General features: G+C 37.0%; 1 protein-coding gene across 5 annotated transcripts in view; it reads right to left on the bottom strand.

The window, feature by feature from the left end:
- Positions 1-27,759, bottom strand: part of plxnb3 (plexin B3) — a 192,456-nt gene that overhangs the window by 121,180 nt on the left and 43,517 nt on the right. For 3 of the 5 annotated variants that reach the window (XR_015497540.1, XM_087264221.1, XM_087264223.1), the window contains exon 1: positions 2,786-2,930. The exons of the other annotated variants lie outside the window; for them this stretch is intronic. The gene's annotated coding sequence lies outside the window, so the exon portion shown is untranslated. Of the gene's footprint in view, positions 1-2,785; positions 2,931-27,759 lie in introns of those variants that run through there. 5 annotated transcript variants of the gene reach the window in all.

The raw sequence follows: 27,759 nt of genomic DNA, 5'->3' as shown, positions 1-27,759 counted from the left end.
CATTTTTCTAAATATCTTCTTTTGTGTTCAACCAAAGAAAGACATGCAAACAGGCTTGAAATAAGTGGTGAATAAATGATTGCAGAATTTTCTTTTTTGGGTGAATTGTCTTTTTTGAGTGAACAAAAATGAAAGTATTTTGTCTTAAACTAGAAAAAGCAAATACTATGCAAGTCAGTGGTTGCAGCTTTCCAACATATTTTTTCAAAATATCTTTATTTGTGTTAAACCGAAGAAAGACACGCATACGGGCTAGACACAAGTAAAGGGTGAATAAATGATGACAGAATTCTGTTTTTTGTGTGAACTTAAAAAACGGGTAAATAAAAATAAATAAAAGGATTTCATCTTAAACTTAGAGTTTTAAGCATGAAAGTATAAGATAGACATAGTTTTGGACAACTTGCATTGAAATTCTTAATGTTGTTTAGTAACTAAATGTAATTTTCAAACATTTTGAATTCAACTCCTATGCAGTGGCTTTCCCTTCCATAGTAGGACAAACTACTATTAAGGAAGTCAATGGTTACAGGTTTCCAACATTTTTCAAAATATCTTCTTTTGTGACCCTCAAACAGGTTTGAAACACGGGTTAATAAATTATGACAGACGTTTCTTTTTTGGGGTGGACTGTCACTTTAAATGAAATTGTATTGTCTTAAACCTAAGAGTTTTAAACTTGAAAGTCAAGGTTAAACCGATGTTTTGACAACTTAGAAGCAAAAATTATAAATAATTTTAGCTTGCATTAAAAATCTTCATGTTGTTTTCAAATACTTTGAACTCAACTCATAAGCAGTGGCTTTCACTTCTATGGCACACAAAAAATAAATATTATAGATGTCAATAGTTACAGGTTTCCAACATTTTTCAAAATATCTTCTTTTGTGCTCAACAGAAGAAAGAAACTCCAACAGGCTTGAAACAAGTAAAGGGTGAATAAATGATGGCAGAATTTTCTTTTTAGGTTGAACCGTCTCTTTAAATGAAATTATTTTGTCTTAAACTATAGAATAAAACAAATACAATGGAAGTCAATGGTTACAGGTTTCCAGCTTCCTTTAAAATATATATTCTTTTAGTGTTTAACAGAAAAAAGAAACTCATAAAGGTAAAGAGTGTGTAAACAATGACAGGATTTTCATTTTTTTAATAGCTGTTTTATAGGATGAAAAGAACAAAAACAGCTGTATTTTTTTGTTGTCTGCCCAGCTTAGTGAGCGTAATAACGACTAAGAATGAAGGTTCCCTAAAGCGTTTACAAGCCAAACATTTTACAAGATAAGGGCCGCCTTTGAAGAGGGAACGAAAATGCAAATATGCAGGATTGCAATTTCGAATTAGAGACTGAAGGGAGGAAAAACTTGTTTGTGGGCACCGTGTGTGCGAAACAATAAAAGAATGTCAACACGAGCAGCAAATTACGCCCCCCATATGCTGAACACAAGGTGAAAACCCACCGCTCCTCAGGGACTAAAAGGGAGGAGGCATTTAGAAAGGAGACAATGGAGTCATAACAACAGGGGGAGTGCGTAAAGAAAAAAAAAAAGAAACAGAGGGTGAAAAGAGATGTTCGGGTTTCATGAAACTTGGTACGGCTCGCTGAAAAGACACAATCCCAAACACGACTCCTAGAGTGGCGCACCACACCTCCCCCAGGAATAGTACAATAACCGCAAGCTGCTGATACAGAAGCTGGAAAACCACTGAGTAAATGTGTGATTAAACATTTAGTTCTCTTCCAATTAGGCTTGAATACATTACATACACTCCACAACAGGTTATCATGCCATTTGGAGGTCTCTGACTAGACACCTTGGTCTAATTGGAGTCTTGAGAATAGCCACGCAGCTGTCTGATGATTGTTTCAAATGCAGGAACATTTGTGTGATGCTATTTATGTACGATTATTAACAATCTTAATCAGAAAGTTTTATAGACAGAACTGAATAATGCTCGGTTAGTTTATTAAAAATGTTTCCAAACTACATTTCAAAGCCAGACTCTTACAGAAAGAGGCTTTTCATGTTTCTTTTTTTCTTTACTATCAAAGTGAAGCTTGTTAGAGCTTGAAATAGATTGCAAGAGAAAAAAAAAATCAATGGATACTCTCTGAGATCTGCAGTGAGAGGTTATAAAATATAAACACGCTGGACACAAAGATACATTATGTTCAGTGCTCTGCTGGTAAATTATGAAACACTAAATACAAATATTGAGGTAAAGTTGGTTTTATATTCGCACATTCACTCAGTGACAACTGTGACATGCTTCCTATATTGTCTACCATGGTACATTGAATATTCGGTCTGAAATCACATGCAAGTATGGCTTCAAAGCAACATTAGCACTATGTATTTGACTGTGCACAGCGTTGTACTTTAATATTCACTGCATGGCTGCTAAAATAATTTCACTATTTAGAATTTGCAAAGAATACTTTTCTGAATTTATATTACTAATTAAAAAGTTTGAAAGTCTAAAACCAAATTTACCTCAGTAATAAAAATCCCTGTCAGGTAAATGACTAATATAATACATTATTTCTAATTGCGCTGCTTAATAATCTCGTAAACCCAAGATAACTCCTTTGACAACTTAATATAACACAACTATAAACATATCCATCACAAATGTCATTATTTTAAATACAGAAATGCACTTGTATTATTCTTCAAACAGCAAGTGTCTTTCTGAAAGCGTCTACAGATTAACATTCAGCGCTAACAATCTAAATCAGGCATAAATGCAGGAAAAGTTTCTCAGCGGACTCAGTTTTACTCACTTCATTCAGAGGCACTGCGTTTCATTCCCTTTGAAGTCGAGCGAAAGTCTTATTAATTTTTAAAACAACAACAAAAGCGTTTGAAAGTGAAGCCGGTAAATCCCATTATGCGTGTGCTACATTGTTGTGAAGCGCCTGCGACTCCAGCGAGCAGCGCAAAGCCGCTCTGGGGGAGAGAGGGCGGGGCAAACACGTCATGAAACAGTTTCATTGAAGCGCTTCTGGAATGGGCGTGACTTCTCTTTAGGTAGGGGCGGTATTACAGGTGAAAGCAGACAAAACCTTTCCTTGTCATATTTTATGCCTTTCTTTTGTACTGTTTCATATAAATAAAATAGTATATATGTAAAGGAAAAGGTAGACATTGTCTTTGGTCTTTACCAGCATCATATAAAACTACATGAAATCACATGAAAAAATGTAATGTTAATATTAATAATAATAGTAATATCTGTAAAGTAATATACAACAATAGTGCACAAAATGCATAAAATATGAATAGGAAAGGTTTTGTCTGCTTTTACCAGCATCATATAAAAGCTGTGCTATGAAAAGGAAAGGTGAAAAGGTGCTTTCCTGTACAAGTAAAAACCTGTAGTACCACCCAAAGGAGAAGCCATATAAATATAGAAAAAGGTAAACATTGTCTTTGGTCTTTACTAGCATCTTATAAAAACAGAACATGTAATAATAATAATAATAATAATATCTGTAAAGTAATATGCAAAAATAATGGAAAAAAGGCATAAAATATGAAAACACAAGGTTTTGTCTGCTTTTACCAACATCATATAAAAGCTGAAAATATGTTATTAATAATAATATCATTGTAAAATAAAATACAAAATAATAGAAAAGAGGCATAAAATATGAAAAGGAAAGGTGAAAAGGTGTTTTCCTGTACAAGTAAAAACCTGTAGTACCACCCACACCAAGGGAGAAGCCATATATAAATATAGAAAAAGGTAAACAATGTATTTGGTCTTTACCAGCGTCATATAAAAACAGAAAAAATGTTAATAATAATAATAATAATAATAATAATAATAATATATCTGTAAATTAATATACAAAATAATACAAAAGAGGCATAAAATATGAAAGGAAAGGTGAAAAGGTGTTTTCCTGTATAAAAGTAATAACATGTAGTACCACCCACACCTAAGAAGCCATATATATATATATATATGGCTAAGAATAGAATTATTAGCCCCCTCTTTGAAACTTTTGTACTTTTTTTCAATATTTCCCAAATTATGTTTAACAGAGCAAGAAAATTTTTACAGTATGTCTGATAATATTTTTTCTTCTGGAGAAAGTCTTATTTGTTTTATTATGGCTAGAATAAAAGCAGTTTTTAATTTTTAATCACTATTTTAGGGTCAATATTATTAGCTCCTTTAAGCTATATTTTTTTCCGATAGTCTACAGAACAAACCATCATTATACAATAACTTGCCTAATTACCCTAACCTGCCTAGTTAACCTAATTAAACTAGTTAAGCCTTAAAATGTTGCTTTAAGCTGTAGAAGTGTCTTGAAAAATACCTAGTCAAATAATATTTACTGTCATCATGGCAAAGACAAAGTAAATTAGTTATTAGAGATGAATTATTAAAACTATTGTGTGAAGAAATGTGTTGAAAATTTTTTCCTACCGTTAAACAGAAATTGGGGAAAAAATAAACAGCGGGCTAATAATTCTGACTTTAACTGTATATTTATATATGTGTGTGTGTGTGTGTGTGTGTGTGTAAAGGTAATCAATGTATTTGGTCTTTACTGGCATCATATAAAAACTGAAAATTTGTAATGTTAATCGAGCCTCGGCTGAGTCAGTTGGCGTTTCTGTATGGAGCTTGCATGTTCTCCCCGTGTTGGCGTGGGTTTCCTCCGGGTGCTCCGGTTTCCCCCACAAGTCTAAACAAACGTGGTATAGGTGAATTATGTAAGCTAAATTCGCTGTAGTGTATGTGTGTGATTAAGTGTGTAAGGGTGTTTTCCAGTGATGGGCTGCAGCTGGAAGGGCATACTGGATAAATTTGCGGTTCATTCATATATTTGGCTTCTCCATGGGTGGAACTACAGTTTATTACTTATACAGGAAAACACCTTTTCACCTTTCCTTTTCATATTTATGCCTCTTTTGTATTGTTTTGCATATTATTTAACAAATATAGAATTATTAAGATGAATTTTTTTCAGCTTTTTTATTATGTTGGTAAAGAAATTGGGTTTGCTAAATTGTCCGTAGTGTATCAGTGTGCAATGTGCATGGTTGTTTCCCAGTGATGGGTTACAGCTGGAAAGGCATTCCAGCATATGCTGGATAAGTTGGCGGTCCATTCCGCTGTTGCAACCCTTGATTAATAAAGGGACTAAGCCCAAATTAGAATGAATAAATGAATGAATGAATGAACACAGTTTCAGAAGATAACAGTAACAGTATTCGGGTACAGAAATTAAATAATCACGATGCAAAAAAAAAAAAAGCTTTTCTTATATTTATACTTTTTGTTTCTTATTTCTACATAAAGACTTTGTTTTCCTTTTTGAATAACCTCTTGATCTTTTTTTAAATGAGGGATCATGCATATACAATGTCCTGATTATCTGGCAGATGTCAATGAAACGACAATGATAATGAGGGATATTTAACCAATTAATTTAATCAATCTGAAACACTCGGTGCCTGTCAGTCAGTCTGATTTGCTGACACAGAGTTAGCTTACACATGAGAGCAGGAGAGAGAGAGAGAGAGAGAGAGAGAGAGAGAGTCATTTTAGGTTGCATTAGACTTAGAATAGGTCAGTTAGGAATTATTCATTCATTTTTCTTCGGTTTAGTCTCTTATTTCTCAGGGCATCATCCAGCATATGTTTTACGCAGCGGATGCTCATCTAGCTGCAACCCAGTACTGGGAAACAGCCATACACACTTACACATACACTACGGCCAATTTAGTTAATCCAATTCACCTATAGCGCATGTCTTTGAACTGTGGAGGAAACCAGAGCACCCGAAGGAAACCCATGCCAACACGGGGAGAACATTCAAACTCCACACAGAAATGCCAATTGGCTCAGCCAGGACTCAAACCAGAGGCCTTCTTGCTGTGAGGCGAAAGTGCTAACCACTGAGCCGCCGTGTTCTCAATGTATAAACATTTAAACCTTTAATTTAATCCCTAATTTTCTAGGTTGTCTATGTAAGCCTGGGTGTAAATATTTATGTGACGGATGCTTACAAAAAACACGTATGAAACATGCAATTTTATGCTGATACACTGTTCTTAAACATTGGTATGTTGTGAAATGAGAAGGACGTTAATTCCAACTGAAGACTTGCATAGCTATGATCATTAAACCATCATAGACAGTTGTCATTTTAATCACCTCATCTGTTGACATTATCCCGGAGAACTGCCGAGCTTGTACAAACATCATACAATCATATCACTATGATAATCTGCTTTGTCACTGTTGTCGTTTTTCTTGTGTGCTTATTCGCAGCACATGTTTACACATTCATTTAAATGTCGTTATCAGCTCGTGGACAGCATATGGATATTTTTATCGGTATATCAGGGCATTCAATCAAATCAGGCCTTTATTTGTCACATGCACTTTCATATAGTGAAATTGAACTAAGTGAAATTTAAGATACATATCAGGAAAGAGAGGCAAAAAATCATGTTTAGTCTCTTGTAACGTGCAAGCATTTGCCAAATTTGCTGACTGCAGTTCACTAAACGTCCACTAGTGTCGCTAATAAAAGTGTTTATGAATACTATATAAAGTATAAACCCTGTAAAAATATTCATTAATTAACAGTATTTTGTGGTTCACATGGTGTTTTCTGTTCATTTACAGTTGTGAATTGCATCATGGAAGTTACATATCAGGAAAGAGAGGCAAAAAATCATGTTTAGTCTCTTGTAACATGTGCAAGCATCTGCCAAAGTTGCTGACTGCAGTTCACTAAACGTCCACTAGTGTCGCTAATAAAAGTGTTTATGAATACTATATAAAGTATAAACCCTGTAATAATATTCATTAATTAACAGTGTTTTGTGGTTCACATGGTGTTTTCTGTTCATTTACAGTTGTGAATTTGCATCATGGAAGTCTTTTATCTCTGTCGACTTAAACAAAAATAACAAAGTGAATTTTATTGCCATTTTAGCAGTCAACAGACAAGATATTCATTCATTTATTTTAATTTCGGCCTAGTCCCTTTATTAATCTGTGATTTACACAGCGGATGCCCTTCCAGCGGCAACCCATCACTGGGAAACATCCATACACACTCATTCACGCTCATACACTACGGACAATTTTAGCTCACCCAATTCACCTATACCACATGTTTTTGGACTTAGGGCTGCACAATATAGCATTTCAGCATTAATATTGCAATGTGCAAATCTGCTGTAATCACTGTAAAATGTGATTTGTGGAGTCGTTGCAAGGAGTAACTCTAATTTAATAACATGAAAGACTTTCATTCACATGTGTTTTTTTAAGGCCTGTGACTGTAAGATTTTAAGAGAATTTAAGCCATTTAGGCACAAGAAATTATAAAGTTTGCCACTTAAATAAAGTTCAAGACTGGGAGATGAGGTGGCCCAGCAGGTAGTGCTGTTGCCTCACAGCAAGAAGGTCGCTGGTTCGAGCCTCAGCATGTCTGCAGGTTTGCATGTTCTCCCCGTTTTTGCATGGGTTTCCTCCGGGTGCTCTGGTTTCCCCAAGTCCAAAGACATGCAGTACAGGTAAATTGGGTAAGCTAAATTGTCCGTAGTGTATGAGTGTGCAATGTGCATGGTTGTTTCCCAGTGATGGGTTACAGCTGGAAGGGCATTCCAGCATATGCTGGATAAATTGACGGTGCATTCCGCTGTTGCAACCCTTGATTAATAAAGGGACTAAGCTGAAAAGAGAATGAATGAATGAATAAATGAATCAATGAATGAATACAGTTTCAGAAGATAACAGTAACAGTATTCGAGTACAGAAATTAAATAATCACGATGCAAAAAAAAAAGATTTTCTTATATTTTGTCTTATTTCTAGTCCAAATATCAAATAAATTCTTAGAACAAGTAAAAAAATAATGTTAAGTTTTCACCATCAGAAGAAATCAGTAGAAATTAAGAGTTTTTGCTTGTTTTAAAGAGATCTGCCAGTGGGGTACTTAAAATAATCCTATTTTTGCTTTGAAATGTAGATATTTGGGCTAGGAACAAGACAAAAATTCTAAGAAAGAAATGTTTTTTGGATTAATGATATAAATTCCTTAAAAATACAGCAATTAAATATGATTCTGTGGCTCCTGATTAAATATGATTCTGTGGCTCCTGATTAAATATGATTCTGTGGCTCCTGGTTAACTATAATTCAGACTTGACATTGCATATCTTTGCGAAGTGACTATTGCGGATGCGCACATTGCGTTATCGATGCTGATATTGTGCAGCCCTAATTGCTATTGTAGCCTAAAAGTATGCATGTAGTACATTTTATGTTAAATAAAATATTTATCTCTTGTGCACCTTCACATTTAACACATTAATGACTTTCATTTGGAGTAACTTCTTACTAATATGCAATTAATTAAAACAATTGATGCATGTATGAATCAATAACAATATAAGAAACAATCTGAATATCTGTGAAAAAACTGACATGATTTTAGAATATTTCATTGTAAAATTACGAACTATATCTTAAAAATTGGTTGCTAAATAGTTAATGTGTACTATTTTTGTTGTAGAGGGTTAAAATGAAACAAAACCAAAGTTTAATCCACCCAAAATGATCACTCAAGCCTGATGTAGCTCCCCTCAATATTTAATGCTCACATTGGGGCATGAAGTGAAGCGTGCTGCTTTTGGGGTGGATTTGGGGTGCTGCAGGGGGAGGACTGCCGAGACACGCCTCTCCGCGCCGCAGCTGGAGAAACAGATGGGGTTTGACACCCGTGTGTTTCTGTTGCACCGGGTTTTGACACGGATACTGTCGGGTTCACACAATGCCAATTGAAAGCAGCGCAGGTCTCTCAAACGCACAGCTTTAATAGATTCCTCGGCATAGGCTGAGCTTCATTTGTCAAATGTCACCCGGCTGTGACATTTCCCACGGTGTCAACCTACAAGAGCATTTTAAAAGGGAGGCATTTTAAATACACCATGGGGAAAATCATTAGTGCCAAAATACACATATGCACCTTTCTGCAAATAGAGTCAGTATCTTTTTTTGTTCATGAGGAAATCAGTTCAGACGGGGAATTGAAACCGTGCTTTGTACCCAAGTTATTTTAGTGTTGCTGAGATTTAATCATACATTTGCAGACCCTATCATCCAAATCAAGTTACGCTGCATCAGATTAAAGTTACACATGAGAATTAATAATAATAATAATAATAATAATAATAATTCCTTACATTTATATAGCGCTTTTCTGGGCACTCAAAGCGCTTTACACAATGGGGGGAATCTCCTCATCCACCACCAGTGTGCAGCATCCACCAGGATGATGCGGCGGCAGCCATTTTTGCGCCAGACCACACACCACACACCAGCTGATTGGTGGAGAGGAGAAAGTGATGAAGCCAATTGGAATATGGGGATAGTTAGAAGGCCATGATGGACAGAGGCCAGTGGGCAGATTTGGCCAGGATGCCGGGGTTAAACCCCTACTCTTTTCGAAGGACATCCTGGGATTTTTAACAACCACAGAGAGTCGGGGCCTTGGTTTAACGTCTCATTCGAAAGACGGAAAAGCCACATTCTTGGCATTGTTAGTGCTTTTAAATATAAAGGTTCAGAGAAGAACCACTGATTATTGTACAATTGACCTGTATGTGACACACTCCTCTTCATATGCACCTGACACCTTCTGGAACAGGTTAGTGGGCTTGACAAACCACTTGGACACACTCCAATCCATATGCACCAGACACTTTCTTATCAACACTCCATGTCTCTGGAAAAACATCTTGCAATTTGTACTTCACGCAGGTGAGTGGGTTCGACAAACTACCTGCAAGAGATGCATTTTTTTTTCTACACAACATTGTTTTAAAAGGGGGTGACGCAGTGGCGCAGTGGGTAGTGCTGTCGCCTCACAGCAAGAAGGACGCTGGCTCGCTGGTTCGAGCCTCGGCTCAGTTGGCGTTTCTGTGTGGAGTTTGTATGTTCTCCCTGCGTTCGCGTGGGTTTCCTCCGGGTGCTCGGTTTCCCCCACAGTCCAAAGACATGCGGTACAGGTGAATTGGGTAGGCTAAATTGTCAGTAGTGTGTGTGTGAATGTGTGTGTGGATGTTTCGCAAAGATGGGTTGCGGCTGGAAGGGCATCTGCTGCATAAAAACGTGCTGGATAAGTTGGTGGTTCATTCCGCTGTGGCGACCCCGGATTAATAAAGGGACTAAGCCGACAAGAAAATGAATGAATGAATGTTTTAAAAGGCAGCACATTGGCTCAGTGGTTAGCACTGTTGCCTCACAGTAAGAAGGTCGCTGGTTCGAGTACCGGGTGGGAAAAGTTGGCGTTTCTGTGTGGAGTTTGTTTGTTTCTATACTTTATTGTCCCTCAAGGGGAAATTTTCTGTGGACTCACACAGCACTTCATCTAGTTCTGACACGATAACAGTTCAAAATAAGCCAACATGCAAAAGAATTACATACACTATCGATCAGTGTTCAACAGTCTGATTGACACTGGAATAAAAGAGTTCTTAAGTCTGTTCAGCTTCCAGCGGAAGGTTCTGTATCTTCTTCCAGAAGGTAAAAGATAGTAAAATGGGAAGAGTACATGAGATGGGTTACTTAAAAATTCTTTGTGCTTCATTCAGAGTGCATTGCTCGTAAACTGTTTGAATACTAGTAGGTATTACTAGTTTCAGAACCTATTAGTCAGTAGCAGTTCTGATAATGTTAATTTTTCCATCCTTAAAATAGCAAAAATGGATTCGGACACATGCTTAATGCCTTACACCATGCACTTTAGACTTTGAGCCTAGATCGTTAAAATAGAGCCAATTGACATCAATATGTGCCAGCATTCTTCAAAATACCTTATGTGTTCAACATTCATTCATTCTTTTTTTTTTCAGCTTAGTCTCTTTATTAATCTGGGGTCGCCACAGCGGAATGAACCGCCAACTTATCCAGCATGTTTTTACGCAGCGGATGCCCTTCCAGCCGCAACCCATCTCTGAGAAACATCCACACACACTCATTCACACTCATACATACAAACAATTTAGCCTACCCAATTCACCTGTATCACATGTCTTTGGACTGTGGGGGAAACCGGAGCACCCAGAGGAAACACAACCGGAGCACCCTTTTGCATAGGGAGAATATGCAAACTCCACACAGAAACGCCAACTGACCCAGCCAAGGCTCGAACCAGCGACCTTCTTGCTGTGAGGCAACAGCACTACCTACTGAGTCGCCTACTGTATGTGTGCAAAGGAGGAAAGAAACTCATAAAGGTTTAAAACCACATGAGGAAGAACAAACGATGAGGAGATTTTAAATTTTGTGTTGCACCATTCTCTTGTTATCTGATTTTCCATATACCTCCTTGCTTTAAATGAAAGTTTATAGGGTTGTGATTCTCCTCAAAGCTGCTCGGCTTGCCTCAGGGCTTACAGCGCTTTTAATGAAGACTTTTTCACTATCCCAAAGGGAAAATATTTCCAGAATTAGTGCAGCTGAAAAAGTGGGCGGGCCCAGATGCACTCTTTTGTTACTCTGTGCCATAATCGATACCACCATATCATCTTTAAAACTACATCATTATAACACCATCCACAGTGTGAACGCTTCTCCGCTTTAGCCAAACTACAATAACCCAGCCTCGCAGAAAAAAAACGCAAAATCTCCTTGACACAGCAAAGAAATGATGATGGTTCATTGTATTTAGTTAGAGCCACAGAAGAAAGAGATAGGAAGACAGAGAGAGAGGGAGTCAGTGAAGGAGAGAGAAGGGCTCCCCAGCGGGTTTACTGATGAGCAGGCATGCGGGGAGACTGAAGGGGGGCTCAGCTGGGCCTGTTTGCCCAGCAGTGAACACCCGTCATCAAGGAGCTCATAAAATATTAATCCAGCACACAAAGACTGGAAGAAGACGGACAGAGTGACCAGAGAAAGAGCGATGCGCACCGAGCGTAATGAATGGACCGTGAGGGAGGGGGCCGCGAGGTGAAAGGGTGACATGCAGTAATTGGGGGGAAATCTGCGCGGCGGTGGGTGGAAACCATTATTGGCAGGTGGAACAAAAATGGATGCATCCCTGAAATAACGAAGTGAGGGGGAGGAGAGGAAGATGTAAGGAAACGGCATGCGAGAATTGGCTTTGGTTTAATTACGATGGCATTCGGATGAAATGTTCCTCTTGACAATGGCACGGATTTTAGAAATAGCCCGCTTGGTTCCGACTGGTGTGTTTGGAGGAATGGAAGCAGAGCGTATGTTCGCTTAAGAAGTTTTTGGCAGGAAGAGCAGCGGCCAACAGTTGTCTGTTTACACTTTTGGAGCCAAGGACTGGGCCTGCAACAGAACAATGCTGATTTGTTAGGAGGACTCTAAACGGCTCTTCATGTCCAAATACGCATTGGCACACAAGGACAGGCACTGAATGGAGAGCACACACACACACATACTTGTATAGAAGGTTTATGAGGACTCTCCATAGGTGTACTGCATTTTATACTGCAAAAAAAGCTATTTAAACATTATTATATGGCATTAGTCTCAACCCAAGCCTTACAGGTAACTTGTGGTAAATTTAGAATTTACAAAGACCCTGGTAAGTATGATTTTGAGGAGTTTTGAATCACAAGGACACTACATGTCCTCACAAACCATCTCAACATCCTAATACCTACAGTTTAAGTCAGAATTATTAGCCCCATCTTAGAATTTATTTTTCTTTTTTTAATATTGGTGTTTAACAGAGCAAGGAAATTTTCACTTTATATCTGATAATATATTTTCTTCTGGAGAAAGTCTTATTTGTTTTATTTCGGCTAGAATAAAAGCAGTTTTTAATTTTTTAAAAGCCATTTTTAAGACAAAATTATTAGCTTCGTTAAGCTATTTTTTTTTTTCGATAGTCTACAGATAAAACCATCGTTATACAATTCAATTCAATTCAATTCAGCTTTATTTGTATAGCGCTTTTACAATGTAGATTGTGTCAAAGCAGCTTCACATAAATGGTCATAGTAACTGGAACAGTGTGGTTCAGTAACTGGAACAGTGTGGTTCAGGTTTTAGTGTTTAAGTTCAGTTCAGTTCAGTTTAGCTCAGTTCAGTGTGATTACAATAACTTGCCTAATTACCCTAATGTCACGATTACCAGCGATCGTCTTTCATAATTGCTGGATTTCACTAACTATAACCATGGACTACAAATCCGCCATTTCTGGACTACATTTTCATACATGCATTTCGCTCACACTCACACATGCTTCCTCATCTAGACTGATTACACTCACACCACCTGAGGATTGTCAGAGACTGATCGCACACACTATTTAAGCTACACACTCACTCATTCACTTTGCAGAGTCTTGTTATCTGTAAAGTAACACTACAACACGTTTCCTAGTCTTGTTTTCTTGTGTTTTGACCTTAGCCTTGTTAGCCCGTTTGTCTTGGTCTGACGCCTGCCTTTTGACCTCTTGCCTGTTTACTGATTACGATTCTGGACTGTCTCCATATACCTGTTTGCACCTGTGTTAACCTTTGCTTGCCTGACCACTGATTAAACCTGCACGTGGATCCAAACCTCAGTTGTTTGTGTCAGTCCCGGCGTTACACCTAACCTTCCTAGTGAAACTAATTAACCTAGTTAAGCCTTTAATTGTCACTTTAAGCTGTATAGAAGTGTCCTGAAAAATATCTGGTAAAATATTATTTACGGTCATCATGGCAAATATTAAATAAATCAGTTATTAGAAATGAGTTATGAAAACTATTATGTTTAAAAATGTGTTGAGAAAATCTCTGTTAAACAGAAATTACAGGGTGGCAAATAATTCAGAGAGGGCTAATAATTCTGACTTCAACTGTAGGTCATGCTCATGTCATACACATTTGTGTTCTTGTAAACCACCAAAACCAGTACACACACAAAAAGATTTGTTTCTCGGGGGAATTGCGGAAAGGTTTGGATTGTTTAATACTACACAAACTGTAGTATCACCCTACCCCTACAGAAAAGTGTGTGTAGTTTTACTTTGTGAAAAAATCATTCTTAATTATTTATAAACCTTTTTATAAATGGGAATATTAGCACTGTCCTCATAATTCACCATCTCCTTGTAATGCCTATGTCAAACTCATGTCATAATACACATTTGTGTCCTTATATATCATAAACACACACACACACACACACACAAGCACACTGGATCAGACATCAATACATATCCAGTGTGTTAATATTCCAGAACAGAGGGCAAAGCTCTTAGCAATGCCTGAAAGCAATAATCAATTTTATTCAGATTAATGTCTATGGGATGCACATTTAATATTAAAAGAGAGGCCATTGGAGCAAACAAACAAAGCGAACGCAGAGCACAAACAAGTGATCTAATGTACTGGTTAGGCTGTGATAAAAGGATTAAGACACCTAAAAATAAAAACGTTCAGTCATCATGTCGGTCTGATCCACTATGGCAATTTTAACTCAGTAGATGTTAAAGGTTAATTTCACAGCAGGCTTATAATTGAAATTATTAGTAATTCATAATTGCACAAAGGTGAAAAATATAGACCATTAAGGTAAAAACATATTCCTTTTAAATATGTCATATGACTTTTCAGTGTCAGCTTTGTAGCTTTATTTCTGAGAATAGAGTTTATTCAACAAAGGCTCATTCTGTAAATGTAGTCCCGTGGACATTTCTGGAGACTGCGAATTATGTAGCCGGAGGTACGCATGACTGCATTAAATTTTTTTAAGCGAACACTACGGGGCGGTTTGACGTTGTTCCTTTTGGCGCTAACCGGCTGACCACTTACCTTTGTGTGGAGTGCTTTCCTGCCACAAAAGGTTTGTTTAGATAGCTCGTCATGTACCTCGGCGGGCTTGAGACGCAGAAAGTAGTTAACTACAACAACAACGACAACCGGGTTCGAGTCCAGGGAAGAGTGGTTCCAGAAATCAGGTAAGACTAAAGCAGAATCCCAAAACTAAAATGAACGAGTGAACAACAAGGTGAGGATGTGGTAAAATCCAAAAACAAAAAAATCTAAACAAGGGCTTTTCTTTTTCTGGATGGCTTTTGTAAACCGTCTGTTGGGTACAGGGAAGTAAGTGGGTGTGCTTGTCAATCCGTAAAATTGGTTGGGTTTAGGGAAGGAGTAGCGTGGGTCATTCAATTGGCCGGTCGTCCAGTCAATCATTCAGTCAGTTGACAAAGGCCTCTGGTTGGTTTATGCGAGAAAAGTGCGGGCGCAAACGGCACTCGCTAGAGTCAATTGAGATGCAAAAAAAATAAATAAATAAAAATTCGCACACAGCGGCCTCTCGCAGATTTGCAAAAACAAAAACTGCGAAAATACATACCTCCCGGGACGTATTTCGCAGTCTACAGAAATGTCCACGGGACTACATTATCAGAATGAGCTTAGGTTGAGTTTATTAATAGGCAACACAGTGGCTCAGTGGTTAGCACTGTCGCCTCACAGCACAGCAAGAAGGTCGCTGGTTCGAGCCCTGACTAGGTCAGTTGGCACTTCTGTGTGGTTGGAGTTTGCATGTTCTCCTCGTGTTCGCATGAGTTTCTTCCGGATGCTCCAGTTTCCCCTTACAATTCAAAGACATGACACACAGGAGAATTGCTGGAAGAGCATCCGCTGTGTAAAACATATGCTGGATAAGTTGGCATTTCATTCCACTGTGGCACTTATCCGAAGGAAAATTAATGAATAAATGAGTTTATTAACATTCATCCATTCAACTGAACCCTGCCGGTCCTACACCACTCAACCTGCTCCGAGCTGGGATCAAACTGATGACTCTCCACATGGGAGTCGGATACTCTAACAAGGAGGCTAAGAAGATGGCCTCTAGCATTTGTTGCTAGAGCACCTTTTTAGGTTCAGAGGAGTAAGGTTTTACCTGCACAGCACTACACTAGCTGGCCTATGTTACACTCACCCTCCTAAACCTCACTCCTATACGGGTCATGGCACCAATGTAACTCCACTAGTCCTACACCACCCAAGCCACTCCAAGCTGGGATTGAACTCGGAACTTTCTGCATGGAAGTTGGTTGCTCAAACAAAGAGGCTGAAGAAGCACTTGACTTGCTGGCCTCTGTTACACTGGGTTTGAACCAAACGATATTTCTGTGTAGGGCAATAAATAAACAATGTTCTTCCCAACCAATCGTTGCTTTTATTGCTTTAATGACATGCATGATTTCATCAGTTTGCACATTTGCACAAGACACTTTTTTAAAATCAATCCATGTCTCTATAAAACATTGTGCATTTGAGTGTGCCTCATGAGTGGGCTTGACAAACCAACTGTAAAAAAATTTTCCATATGCTCCAAATATTTTCCTTAAACTCCATCTTACAGGGACTCAATAAAGAAAACAGTGTTTATATATGAATGTACCACATATCCTGTTGCATGACTTATTTTCTTCAACCTTTAAATACAACCTGTGCCACATCTTGCTCAATATTGTACTGTCTAATTTAAAAGTTCTTGTACAGTCTGTCTTAGGTTATGTGTGTAGTTATGTATTTGCATAGTTAGTATAATAGATTGCCACTCTGGTATGTCAGTTATGTACTGGTTTAAAATAGCTCTTAAGTCCAGTGTTGTGTTCATTTTTATGATTATGTTTATTTATGTAGCACCGTGGTTTTAAGTTAACATAATCTATTTGTTGTGGAACAATGTTTTGGACTTGTGTGGAACCCGGGATTTTTTAAAGTGCAACAAAAATGCAATTAATCGTTCAATAAATTAAAAAACAAAGCACAGTCTTGTCCTTTCCGGAGGTTCACAGATTCTACAATATTTAAGCATGCATGTACTGAAATATCTTCCAAAACATCAGCTGGTCTTGAACAATATAATAGGCATTTGTAATTATTTTTAATTATCGTTTTAACATGTTTTTTTTTTTCATCTTCTCCAAGCAAAACAAAAGACAAAAAACAACAAAAACGCAATCCAAAGACAGCTGGTTGGCATGAAAAAGAAATATACTCAACAAAAAGAGAGAATAAACTAGCACACAAACATTTTCTTATTTTGGGTGAGCCAAACCTTCAAGAACAGCACTGTTCAAAAAAAAAAAAAAAAAAAAAAAAAAAGAGAGAAAGACAAAAAAAAGAAAAAAGAAAAATAGGGGAAGTTCACACAGCAGCAAGTAAACAGATTGCAGGATGAGAAGCCAGACTTTGGTCGGACACATTTCTTCCCAGCAGCTCAAAATAAAAAACTTCATCAGCAACTTGTGAACCTTTGTGGTTTGCCTAGTGATGACGTCTGACTCAAACAAGCAGTCAGAAATCACACCTCATGCATTTTGCAGAGCTTGTGGTTGAATTAAAAAGAAAACATCAACACTTTCTCACTCTGACAGACTTCAACAGCACAGGATGAGCATCAGAGAGAAACACACAAGCAGAGACAGACATTTAAACAATTGTTATTTTGACACTTTTACAGTTTTTGTGGAAATAACTCTTTACAGTAAGGTCTTATTACACTACAAATTTGCAATAAAACATAAATATTGTTTTATTGGTCTCCTATCATTTAAGCAAGGAAAGGCAAGTTTATTTATATAGCACATTTCATACACTGTGGCAATTCAAAGTGCTTTAAAAAAGATAAATATAAGAAAAAAAGCCTAATAATTAAAATGATTAAAAACAGATAAAAACATATTAAAATATATAAAATATGACAATAATAATAATAATAATATGTTATAACTCTCAATGACAATAATAATAATAATAATAATAATAATAATAATATGTCATAACTCTCAATGACAAGATTAATAATAATAATAATAATAATAATATGTCATAACTCTCAATGACAATAATAATAATAATAATAATATGTTATAACTCTCAATGACAATAATAATAATAATAATAATAATAATAATATGTCATAACTCTCAATGACAATAATAATAATAATAATAGTATGTTATAACTCTCAATGACAATAATAATAATAATAATATGTTATAACTCTCAATGACAATAATAATAATAATAATAATAATAATATGTCATAACTCTCAATGACAATAATAATAATAATAATAATAATATGTTATAACTCTCAATGACAATAATAATAATAATATGTTATAACTCTCAATGACAATAATAATAATAATAATATGTTATAACTCTCAAAGACAATAATAATAATAACATGTTATAACTCTCAATGACAATAATAAAAATAATATGTTATAACTCTCAATGACAATATTAATAATAATATGTTATAACTCTCAATGACAATAATAATAATAATAATATGTTATAACTCTCAATGACAATAATAATAATAATATGTTATAACTCTCAATGACAATAATAATAATAATAATAATATGTTATAACTCTCAATGACAATAATAATAATAATATGTTATAACTCTCAATGACAATAATAATAATAATAATATGTTATAACTCTTTGAAAGAGTTTAGGCTTTGATCCTAATTGTGCCTTCAAATTCAAATGAGATTGTGCTCTTTTTCAAACGAGGGCGGAGCTACAACTGCCTGTGTGTCAGCATAGTGGCAGATTCAAAAACAAGACTAATGTATTATGCTAATGAGGAAGACATGGTCACTAATGGACGGGGCTTTCCCCCTCCAATGACATGTACAAAGGGAGAATGTCAATCAAAGTGTTCCGGCTGTTTTTATTAAGTGTGATTATATAAAAATAAAATTAATACATTTTTACTATTAGAAGCTGGTTATATTTACAGACTGTAGCCACACAGCTGAGTTTAAACCCCTTATAAAAGTATTTTTTGCATATTAGATTCCCTTTAAAAAATGAACTAAAGAGTGCAGGCAAGAATGCGTGTAAAAAAGCGTGCTTGCTTATATGCCCATCCACTGCTGCATGCCTGGCAGTGCCCAGAAACACTCTTTCTCTCTCTCACAAGCAAGGCCAGCAGACCTTCACTCCAGACATTCCTCTGTCTCTCTTTTTCCATCAGTCCCGACACAGAACACTCCAGTCACGGAAAGCAGCTTAAATTCTCGCATCGCATGCCTATTACAATATCAAAGCGGGACTTGATAAAGATGACAGTGTGTGTGTGTTAACGGAAGCGCTGTGACCTCCCCGCGTGTTGGATGCTTCTCGTCGTGGCCTGAATGGCTCTACTGTGGCTGGACATGACCGCTGACCCCTTTCTGCTGCAGAGTTTCCTTTTTACAACATGAGCCAAATATCCAGCTCTCTCGACAGCACTCTGAGTGGAATAATAAGTTGAAGACGATTCGTTTGCGTTTCATAGCCAGAAGCCCCCGAGGCTATACAGCAGACGAGAGAGAAATAAGTTTTCCCCGCACCTCACATGCGATATTACAGTGTCCTCTTCGTCACAGCAGTCGGGATACGTTAATTGACTATGAATTGAATATATGAATAATTGATGTGTTGTAGCAAATTTGAGCAGTGGGAGAAAAGCAGCAGAAAATGGGACTAAAAAAAGAATAAATTAGGCGACTTTGTGATGTATGAAACACAATAGTGCTTTGAACACGCACGTGAACGTGTGGCAGATACACTTCGGAGTCTCATGATGAAAACGGGAGCTTCGCATGAGCAAAAGGTGGTTGCTAGGTTGGTTGCTAGGCAAGTCCACCCTCAGGTCTCTTTGATATCTCTAAATATGAACTTATGGGATTTTCTTTTCTTTTATTATTTGCTGGGCAAAAATCTGTTTTTATTGCGTAGAAAAGTGCCAGCACATCTCTCCTCAAGAAAATGTAGGATTCAGGGTATCAATCATGTCTGTAGCAGCATGTACCAAAATATTAGGGATTTAAACAAATAATGTTAGCCTTGGCAAGCACTGTATATCAAATAATAATTTGGCCTGACTTGATTCGATAGATGTTAGAAAGAAGTTCTTAAATTAAATTACCAACATAGGCTCATTCTGAAAGCGTGGCCCTATATACATTTCTGGTGATCGCGAATTATGTAGCCAGAAGTACTTATGGCAGCATTTCAACTTTAAAACAAATGCTATGGGGCGGTATGAGGCCGTTCCTTCGTGCTAACAGCTGACCGCTGACCTTCATATGGACGGCTTTTCCACTGTTATCAGTTTGTCCAGTGGCTCGCCACATATGTCAGCAGACTTAAGACGTGGAGCAGAGTTGACTGCGACAACGGGGTTCTACTCTGGCAAAGAACGCTTCCAGAAAGCAGGTAAGACAAAAACAAACTAAAAAATAAAATAAACAAGTAAATAACATGGTGGGAATGTGGTAAAATCGATTGGTCAGTCAGTCAGTCGACAGCGGCCTGTGGTGGATTTACGCGAGAATAGCAGAGCAAATGGCACCCGCAAGAGAAATTTGAGATCTGAAAAAGCATACACAGCGGCCTCTGGTGTACTCTGTGGTTACTAGGGTGGTTGCTAGGCAAGTCCACGCTCAGGTCTCTTTGATATCTCTAAATATGAACTTATGGGATTTTCTTTTCTTTTATTATTTGCTGGGCAAAAATCTGTTTTCATTGCGTAGAAAAGTGCCAGCACATCTCTCCGCAAGAAAATGTAGGATTCGGGGTATCAATCATGTCTGTAGCACCAAGCACCAAAAGTTTAGGGATTTAAACAAATAACGTTAGCCTTGGCAAGCACTGTATATTAAATAATAATTTGGCTTTACTTGATTAGATAGATGTTAGAAAAAAGTTCTTAAATTACCATCGTAGGCTCATTCTGAAAGCGTAGCCCTATATACATTTCTGGTGATCGCGAATTATGTAGCCTGAAGTACTTATGGCAGCATTTCAACTTTAAAACAAATGCTATAGGGCGGTATGAAGCCGTTCCTTCGTGCTAACAGCTGACCGCTGACCTTCATATGGACGGCTTTTCCCCTGTTATCAGTTTGTCCAGTGGCTCGCCACGTATGTCAGCAGACTTGTGACGTGGAGCAGAGTTGACTGCAACGACGGGGTTCTAGTCAGGCGAAGAACAGTTCCAGAAAGCAGGTAAGACAAAAAAAGAAGCCAAAAAATAAAATAAACAAGTAAATAACAGGGTGGGAATGTGGTAAAATCAATTGGTCAGTCAGTCGACAGCGGCCTCCGGTGGATTTACTTGAGAACAGCAAAGCAAATGGCACCCGCGAGAGAAAATCCCTTTTTATCTCTATATATGAACTTTTTTCTTTCTTGAAACTTGGGCTTTCTTCTCTTTTATTATTTGCTCGGCAAAAATCAGTTTTTATTGCGTAGAAAAGTGCCAGCACATCTCACAGCACGCCTCACAGCAAGAAGGTCGCTGGGTCGCAGGTTTGAGCCTTGGCTGGGTCAGTTGGCGTTTTTGTGTGGAGTTTGCATGTTCTCGCTGCATTTGCCTGGGTTTCCTCTGGGTGCTCCGGCTTACCCCACAGTCCAAACACATGCGGTACAGGTGAATTGGGTAGGCTAAATTGTCCGTAGTGTATGAGTGTGTGTGTGAATGTTTCCCAGAGATGGGTTGTGGCTGGAGGGGCATCCGCTGCATAAAAATGAGCTGGATAAGTTGGCTGTTCATTCCACTGTGGCGACCCCGGATTAATAAAGGGACTAAGCTGAAAATGTGATGAAATCATGTGGCCGCGACGGCTTTTCTTTTTCTAGATTGCTTTTGAAAACACCATTGGTTGGGTTTAGGGATGGGAGTGGGTGGGTCAGTCAGTCAATCAGTCGACAGTAAGCTGGCCTGGTCGTCTGAATTGCGCCCTCTGGTGTATTTATGCGAGAAGAAGACGCGTAAGAGAAATTTAATATTGTCAAAAAGTGCACGCAGTGGCCTCTGATGAATTTGCAAAAACAACAACTGCGAGCAGATGTACCTCCCATTACGTATTTCGCTGTCCCATAAATGTAGACCTGGGTATGTTTCCGTAACAAGCCTGGGTCGCTTGCATTACCTCTAAAATGAGAAAGACTCATTTTCAATTTGCTTTTTCAGCTTAGTTAGGTAAACTAAGCAACATAATTTAGATTCGTTGTCATTTGCATTTTTATTTTCAGTTTTAAAGGGAAACTATTATGCAAAATGTACTTTTACAAGAGGTTTAAACACAGTTGTGCGGCAACAGTGTGTAAATATATACAGCCTCTAATAGTAAAAAATAATTAATTCTATCTGTTTGCAGAAACACTCTGATTGACATTCTCACTTTGTACATGTCATCAGAGGGGGAAAGCCCCGCCCATTAGTGACAATCTCTTTACCATTATCATAGACAGCAGACAGAACTTCAAATCTGCTGTTATGGTGATGCATAGCTGTTCATAGCTCCACCCTCTCCAAGGCCTGGGAACACAATCTCATTTGAATTTAAAGCGACAGTCACCAAAACAGCACAATTTGGATCAAAGCCTAAAATGGGGGAGTTTTAAAGAATTATAAAAAAATTATATTTGTGGTATTTTGAGCTGAAACTTCACATACACCCTCTAGGGGCATCGAAGACTTATTTTACATCTTGTAAAAAGATGCACAATAAGTACCATTTTAATAACTAAATCTAGATTTAAGACATCATATTAATCTCCTGATGTGTGCAGAGAATGCGTCTGAGGTTTTGGTTTAACAGTATATCATGCTGTAGATGCCCCATGTTTCAGTGTAATCAATTGCATTATGTTTGTGTGTGTGTGTGTGTGCGTCTCTTAAAATGCAAATGAGCTGCTCTGTGCGCCTTTTAAGATGAGTGTGTGGCCTTTACATCTTGTGCCTCATTTACTCTGGGAACAACTTTGAAACATCAGCTATGTTTACACAGTGTTTCACATGGTCACTGGCTGCTCTACTTTATCAGACAATCGCAGACTGCTTGCATGCAACATTCACCCACATGCTAAGCTGAATCTCCTCTCTTTACCACACTGGAAACCACAGCAACACTTAAATAAGATGGTTTTATTAGTAGAATATAACAACAATCACATAAGGGTCTTCAGATTTACTCAAGAAAACAATTGGATACTGGAATCTTAAACATAGTTGAGATAATACACTGAAATATTGAATAAGGGTCGAGGCACTACAGTTTAACAGTTTGGGATCAGGGTGGATACTTTTAAAATGGCTTTGATAGATGAATGAATACGTAATTTGTGTGGCTAAATTACTGCAATGCATATGTCAATTACTCGCAAAACAACAAATAAAACATCTGAATGCATCTATAAGGGGTGGTCCACTATGTTATCATATTTTAAACTTTAGTTAATGTGTAATACAGCTGTGTGAACATAAACAGCATCTCTAAATGTAAAATGCTCAAAGTTCAATGCAAAGGAAGACCTTGGCTTTTTCAGAGTTAGCTTAGCAAAGCCTACAATGAACGAACTTTGGGAACTACAAAAAAATACTTTTGGGCCTTGTGAGATCACAAACATACTTTTACTGCGCACACACACTGTGCAGCTAAGGGGCGTGGCCAGAGGCGCTGTAATGTTATAGCAGAGAAAGCTAAAATTCTGTTCAAACGCTGCTGTTTCCACAGAGCTTTTTCTGTTTCTGTATTTGGGCTTCCAAATGACACGACACAAAGACAGAACTGCTTACAGTTCAATATTAATTACGTTCCAGACAATTATTAAAATGCATAGCAAGCATGATTTGACAAAACAGCTCCAGAATCTCCTCAAAATTTCCTCAAAGAAGGAGCAGCTCCAACAAGCAGTAGTTGTGGACTCTGAGGCCACGACTTGTAAGTGTTTTTATTTGTTAAAATTGATCATGACAAGTACAGTGTCTAGCGCTAACGGTATGCTTTAGCAAAGATGTAAACAACAGGAAATGCTGTTTGGGGCCACAAACGATTAAGCTACAAATTTATATTTACCTGTCAAACCGCTGTAAACACACACACACACACACACACTCTCACGTGTGCAACTGTGCTTGGCAGCTTTTCCGTGCGTTCTACATCTCAGATAATGAACTCGCAAAAGATATGTGAACGATTCATATTACTAACACATGCATATTTCGAATATATGTGAAAGACGTTGTGTAATCACATCCAAAATAAAAGTTTGTATTGACATAATATATGCGTGTGTACTGTGTATATTTAATATGTACAGTTAAAGTCAGAATTATTAGCCCCCGGTTTATTTTTTCCCCAATTTCTGTTTAACAGAGAGATTTTAGTTTAAATAACTCATTTCTAATAACTAAATTATTTTATATTTGCCATGATGACAGTACATAATATTTCATTGGATATTTTTCCAAGACACTTCTATACAGCTTAAAGTGACATTTAAAGGCTTAACTAGGTTAATTAAGTTATCTAGGCAGATTATGGTAATTAGGCAAGTTATTGTATAACATCAGTTTATTCTGTAGACTATCGAAAAAATTATAGCCAAAAGGGCTAATAATTTTGACCTTAAAATGGCTTTTAAAAAATTAATAACTGTTTTTATTCTTGCCTAAATAAAACAAGTAAGACTTTCTCCAGAAGAAAAAATATTATCAGACATACTGTGAAAATTTCCTTGCTCTGTTAAACCTTATTTGGGAAATATTTAAAAAAGAAAAGAAAAATTCTAAGGGGGAGTAATAATTCTGACTTCAACTGTATATATATATATATATATATATATATATATATATATATATATATATATATATATATATATATATATATATATATATATATATATATATAAACACACATGCATGCATATATTTGAGAAAATGTTTATTTAGATTTAGATAAAAAATATATCTGATACAAATTATAAATAAATTTAAATATCTATGTAACTAAATAGTTGTGTAGTTTTGTTTTTATGTAAATGTACCACATTTACATATTAAATATATATAATAAACACATTTGGCTCTATTTTGACGGTTTTGCACCCTGCGCAAAACGCAGGGGGCAAATGCTTTCAGGGCGTGTCAGAACGCATTTTTGCTAATTTACGCACGGGAAATCTGCCTTGCGCCGTGGTGCATGGTATAAAAGGGTTGAGTTTATTTTCTTGATGAGTTATAGGTGTGTTTTGAGAATAAACCAATTAGAGTCTCATCTACCCTTCCCTTTAAGAGCCAGCAGTGTCGCGCCATAAGCGCATTTGCTATTTACAGGACGCAAAGTAAGTCTAAGTGGAAAAACTGAGCATTTCACAAGCAAACAGTTAACAATTTTTTTTTTAACAGAAAAGAGTTAAACAGAGAATCTACTGTGTGAGAATGAGAGATAATGGATCTACTTTCACATTCGCTCTTGGATAGGGAAACCTTTACGCACAGACATTAATCAGTCTATAAATAATTAATTTTGTTTGTTAAGTGCAAATATTTATTTCAAAACTATTTCTAAATTCAGTTCTAATTTCCAGCAAACGAATAAATGAACAACAATAACGAAGTGTGTTCAAAATGCTGAGTTATATCCTAAAACACATGCTGTGCCCCATACGGTCTAAAACCTGCGGGTGGGCAAATCTAAGCTTGTTTTTAATAAAACAAACATACATATGGATATAATAAATAATACTGCTAATAATAATAACATTATACAAAAGCAAATTGTTATGAATGAACTGAAAAAGCCTCCTGAGATGAAGAAGACATAAAAGCAGTGATTTTTCATATTTATGTAGGCTAGAAAATAATATGTTTTGTAATATTTTAATGCTTTATATTTATATCCTATATCTATTCTTATTATATCCTATATATATTCCCTTAATACTTAATTTTTTTCATATGTAAAGATATTTGCCTATTGCTCTCTTGTGTGTATTAAGCAGTGCGTAAGCGAGGCGCAACTCTGCGCGGGAGTTTAGACCGGGTTTGTTTTGGTCTAATGAAAAATCTATTTTAGTTTCTCAAAATAGCGACGCGCCAGCAGTGCGCCTCAGAACGCCTTCCTTTTTAGACCAGAACGCCTATGGGCGCACATATGTGCGCTAATGCATTTGCTATTTAAACAGCATAGCGCAACGCCTCAAAAAGACTCTTGCGCCAAGCTGAAACTACCAAAAGACAATGCGCCGCGCCTTGCACCACATTGCGCCGGGTGTATGATAGGGCCCATTATGTCAAAACTAACATTTATTTTGAATGTAATTAGGTTTATAAAGGACAAAAATCAGGATTACAATAGAAGTGCTTGAGTTTTTTGCAGAGAATAACTCTATTTTGAGTGACCTTTCGTAACTTTACTAAAGATTTACTTCATTGTCAAAAATCAAAACTGATGAAAGTTAAAAATGTGAAAAGCATAACACTATTAAAACTGGACAGTGGAATTCCTGGGAGAATAAATGTTAAAGCTAAGCGTGTTTTTGACAATTTTTATTGCTAGTGTTTGATTTCATGTTTAATATCACATTTCAAAGGAATTCTGCTGAACTTTGAGCTGAAAAGTAGAGCTTGTGGTTAGTTTGTGGATGACTATGATTTTGTTCAGTCTACAAGCTACTTTTTAGCGGCTCATTACATTTGCAAACAAGTTACTGTATATGCTATAGCTATCAGTTTTAACTAGGAAAGATTAAGCAGTTCTGATACCTCTGTTCACTATACATATATTAGATATATGGCCACTGGCTCCTAGTTTGTCAGACAATGCTTGCATGCAACATCCACCCACATCCTAAGCTACAGCTCCTCTCTTTACCACAGTGGAAACCACAGTAACATTTAGATATCCTCCAGAAGCTTTTTTTGAACGTTTACACAATGTCTTTAGTATTACATGGTCCTTCAGAAAGGATCACATGCTCTCCAGTTTGGTTTTATAGAAAACAGGGAAGGACGCTTTGATGTGTTGTGTTTTATTCGACTGCACAGAGCAGCATTATAATAGAAAGCTAAAATGCATTTAGTCTAATAAAAGAGTGCTGCTTCGTTTCTGCGTGATCATGTGCGAAGAACTGGCAGCGGTGAATGGGCATAATAAAAGCTCTGCTGCTTTCATGTCATCATGATCTTGTTTTGCTTGAACAGTTTCAGTTTTACTTTACTTCATACTACTGTGATGATAAGTGTTAATTACTTTAACTCATACATCAACATGATTTCTAACAGAATCAGATAGGATTTAAAGAAGAGAACAATTCCCATGATTCCACACTCAGTCATGGGCTGTTTCTCGATTTCAAGAACGCAGAGAACCGATTTGCATTCTTGTGGAGACCGGTCTTGCCAAGTTACCTCGGAAGAACGAACTCGCAAGAGACTGCAAGAACAGAGAACACATCCTGTGAGAAATGAGATGCTGCATTTGTCCTGATGGTCACATGACATAAATCAAAAAATTAACTGAAAATTATTTAAACATTACAGCATTCATACAACGATTTCTTGTTTTTCCCCTTTCCACAATATATACTTTGCATAAAGACCTTACAGATATATTTGTGTAACAGGATTATTTCAGGCATATTGATTTCACTATATTTTCCTCCTGTTTACTCACTGTTCATTTAAAATTGTTTTGTGTTCATAATATAAATGTAAAAGGAGTCTGTAAAAAGTGACAGTGGTTTCACCTCTTCTCCCCCCTTGGGTTAACGTCAAGGTGGTATAGTCCAAGCAGCCATACCTGTTGCACTATTGTTTGAGCAGTCTTTTCCACCTTTAACTAAGGAGGTATGCTCAACCAGTTCCATTGGCTCTGGTCATAATTAACACACACACAAATATATATTCAAGTTTAATTTAATCA

The sequence above is a fragment of the Danio rerio genome, chromosome 8 (assembly GCF_052040795.2).
Source record: "Danio rerio strain M-AB ecotype USA chromosome 8, GRCz13ab, whole genome shotgun sequence".
Classification (NCBI taxonomy): domain Eukaryota; kingdom Metazoa; phylum Chordata; class Actinopteri; order Cypriniformes; family Danionidae; genus Danio; species Danio rerio.
The sequence above is the reverse complement of the archived record's forward strand: the minus strand, read 5'-3'. Positions and strand labels throughout refer to the sequence as shown.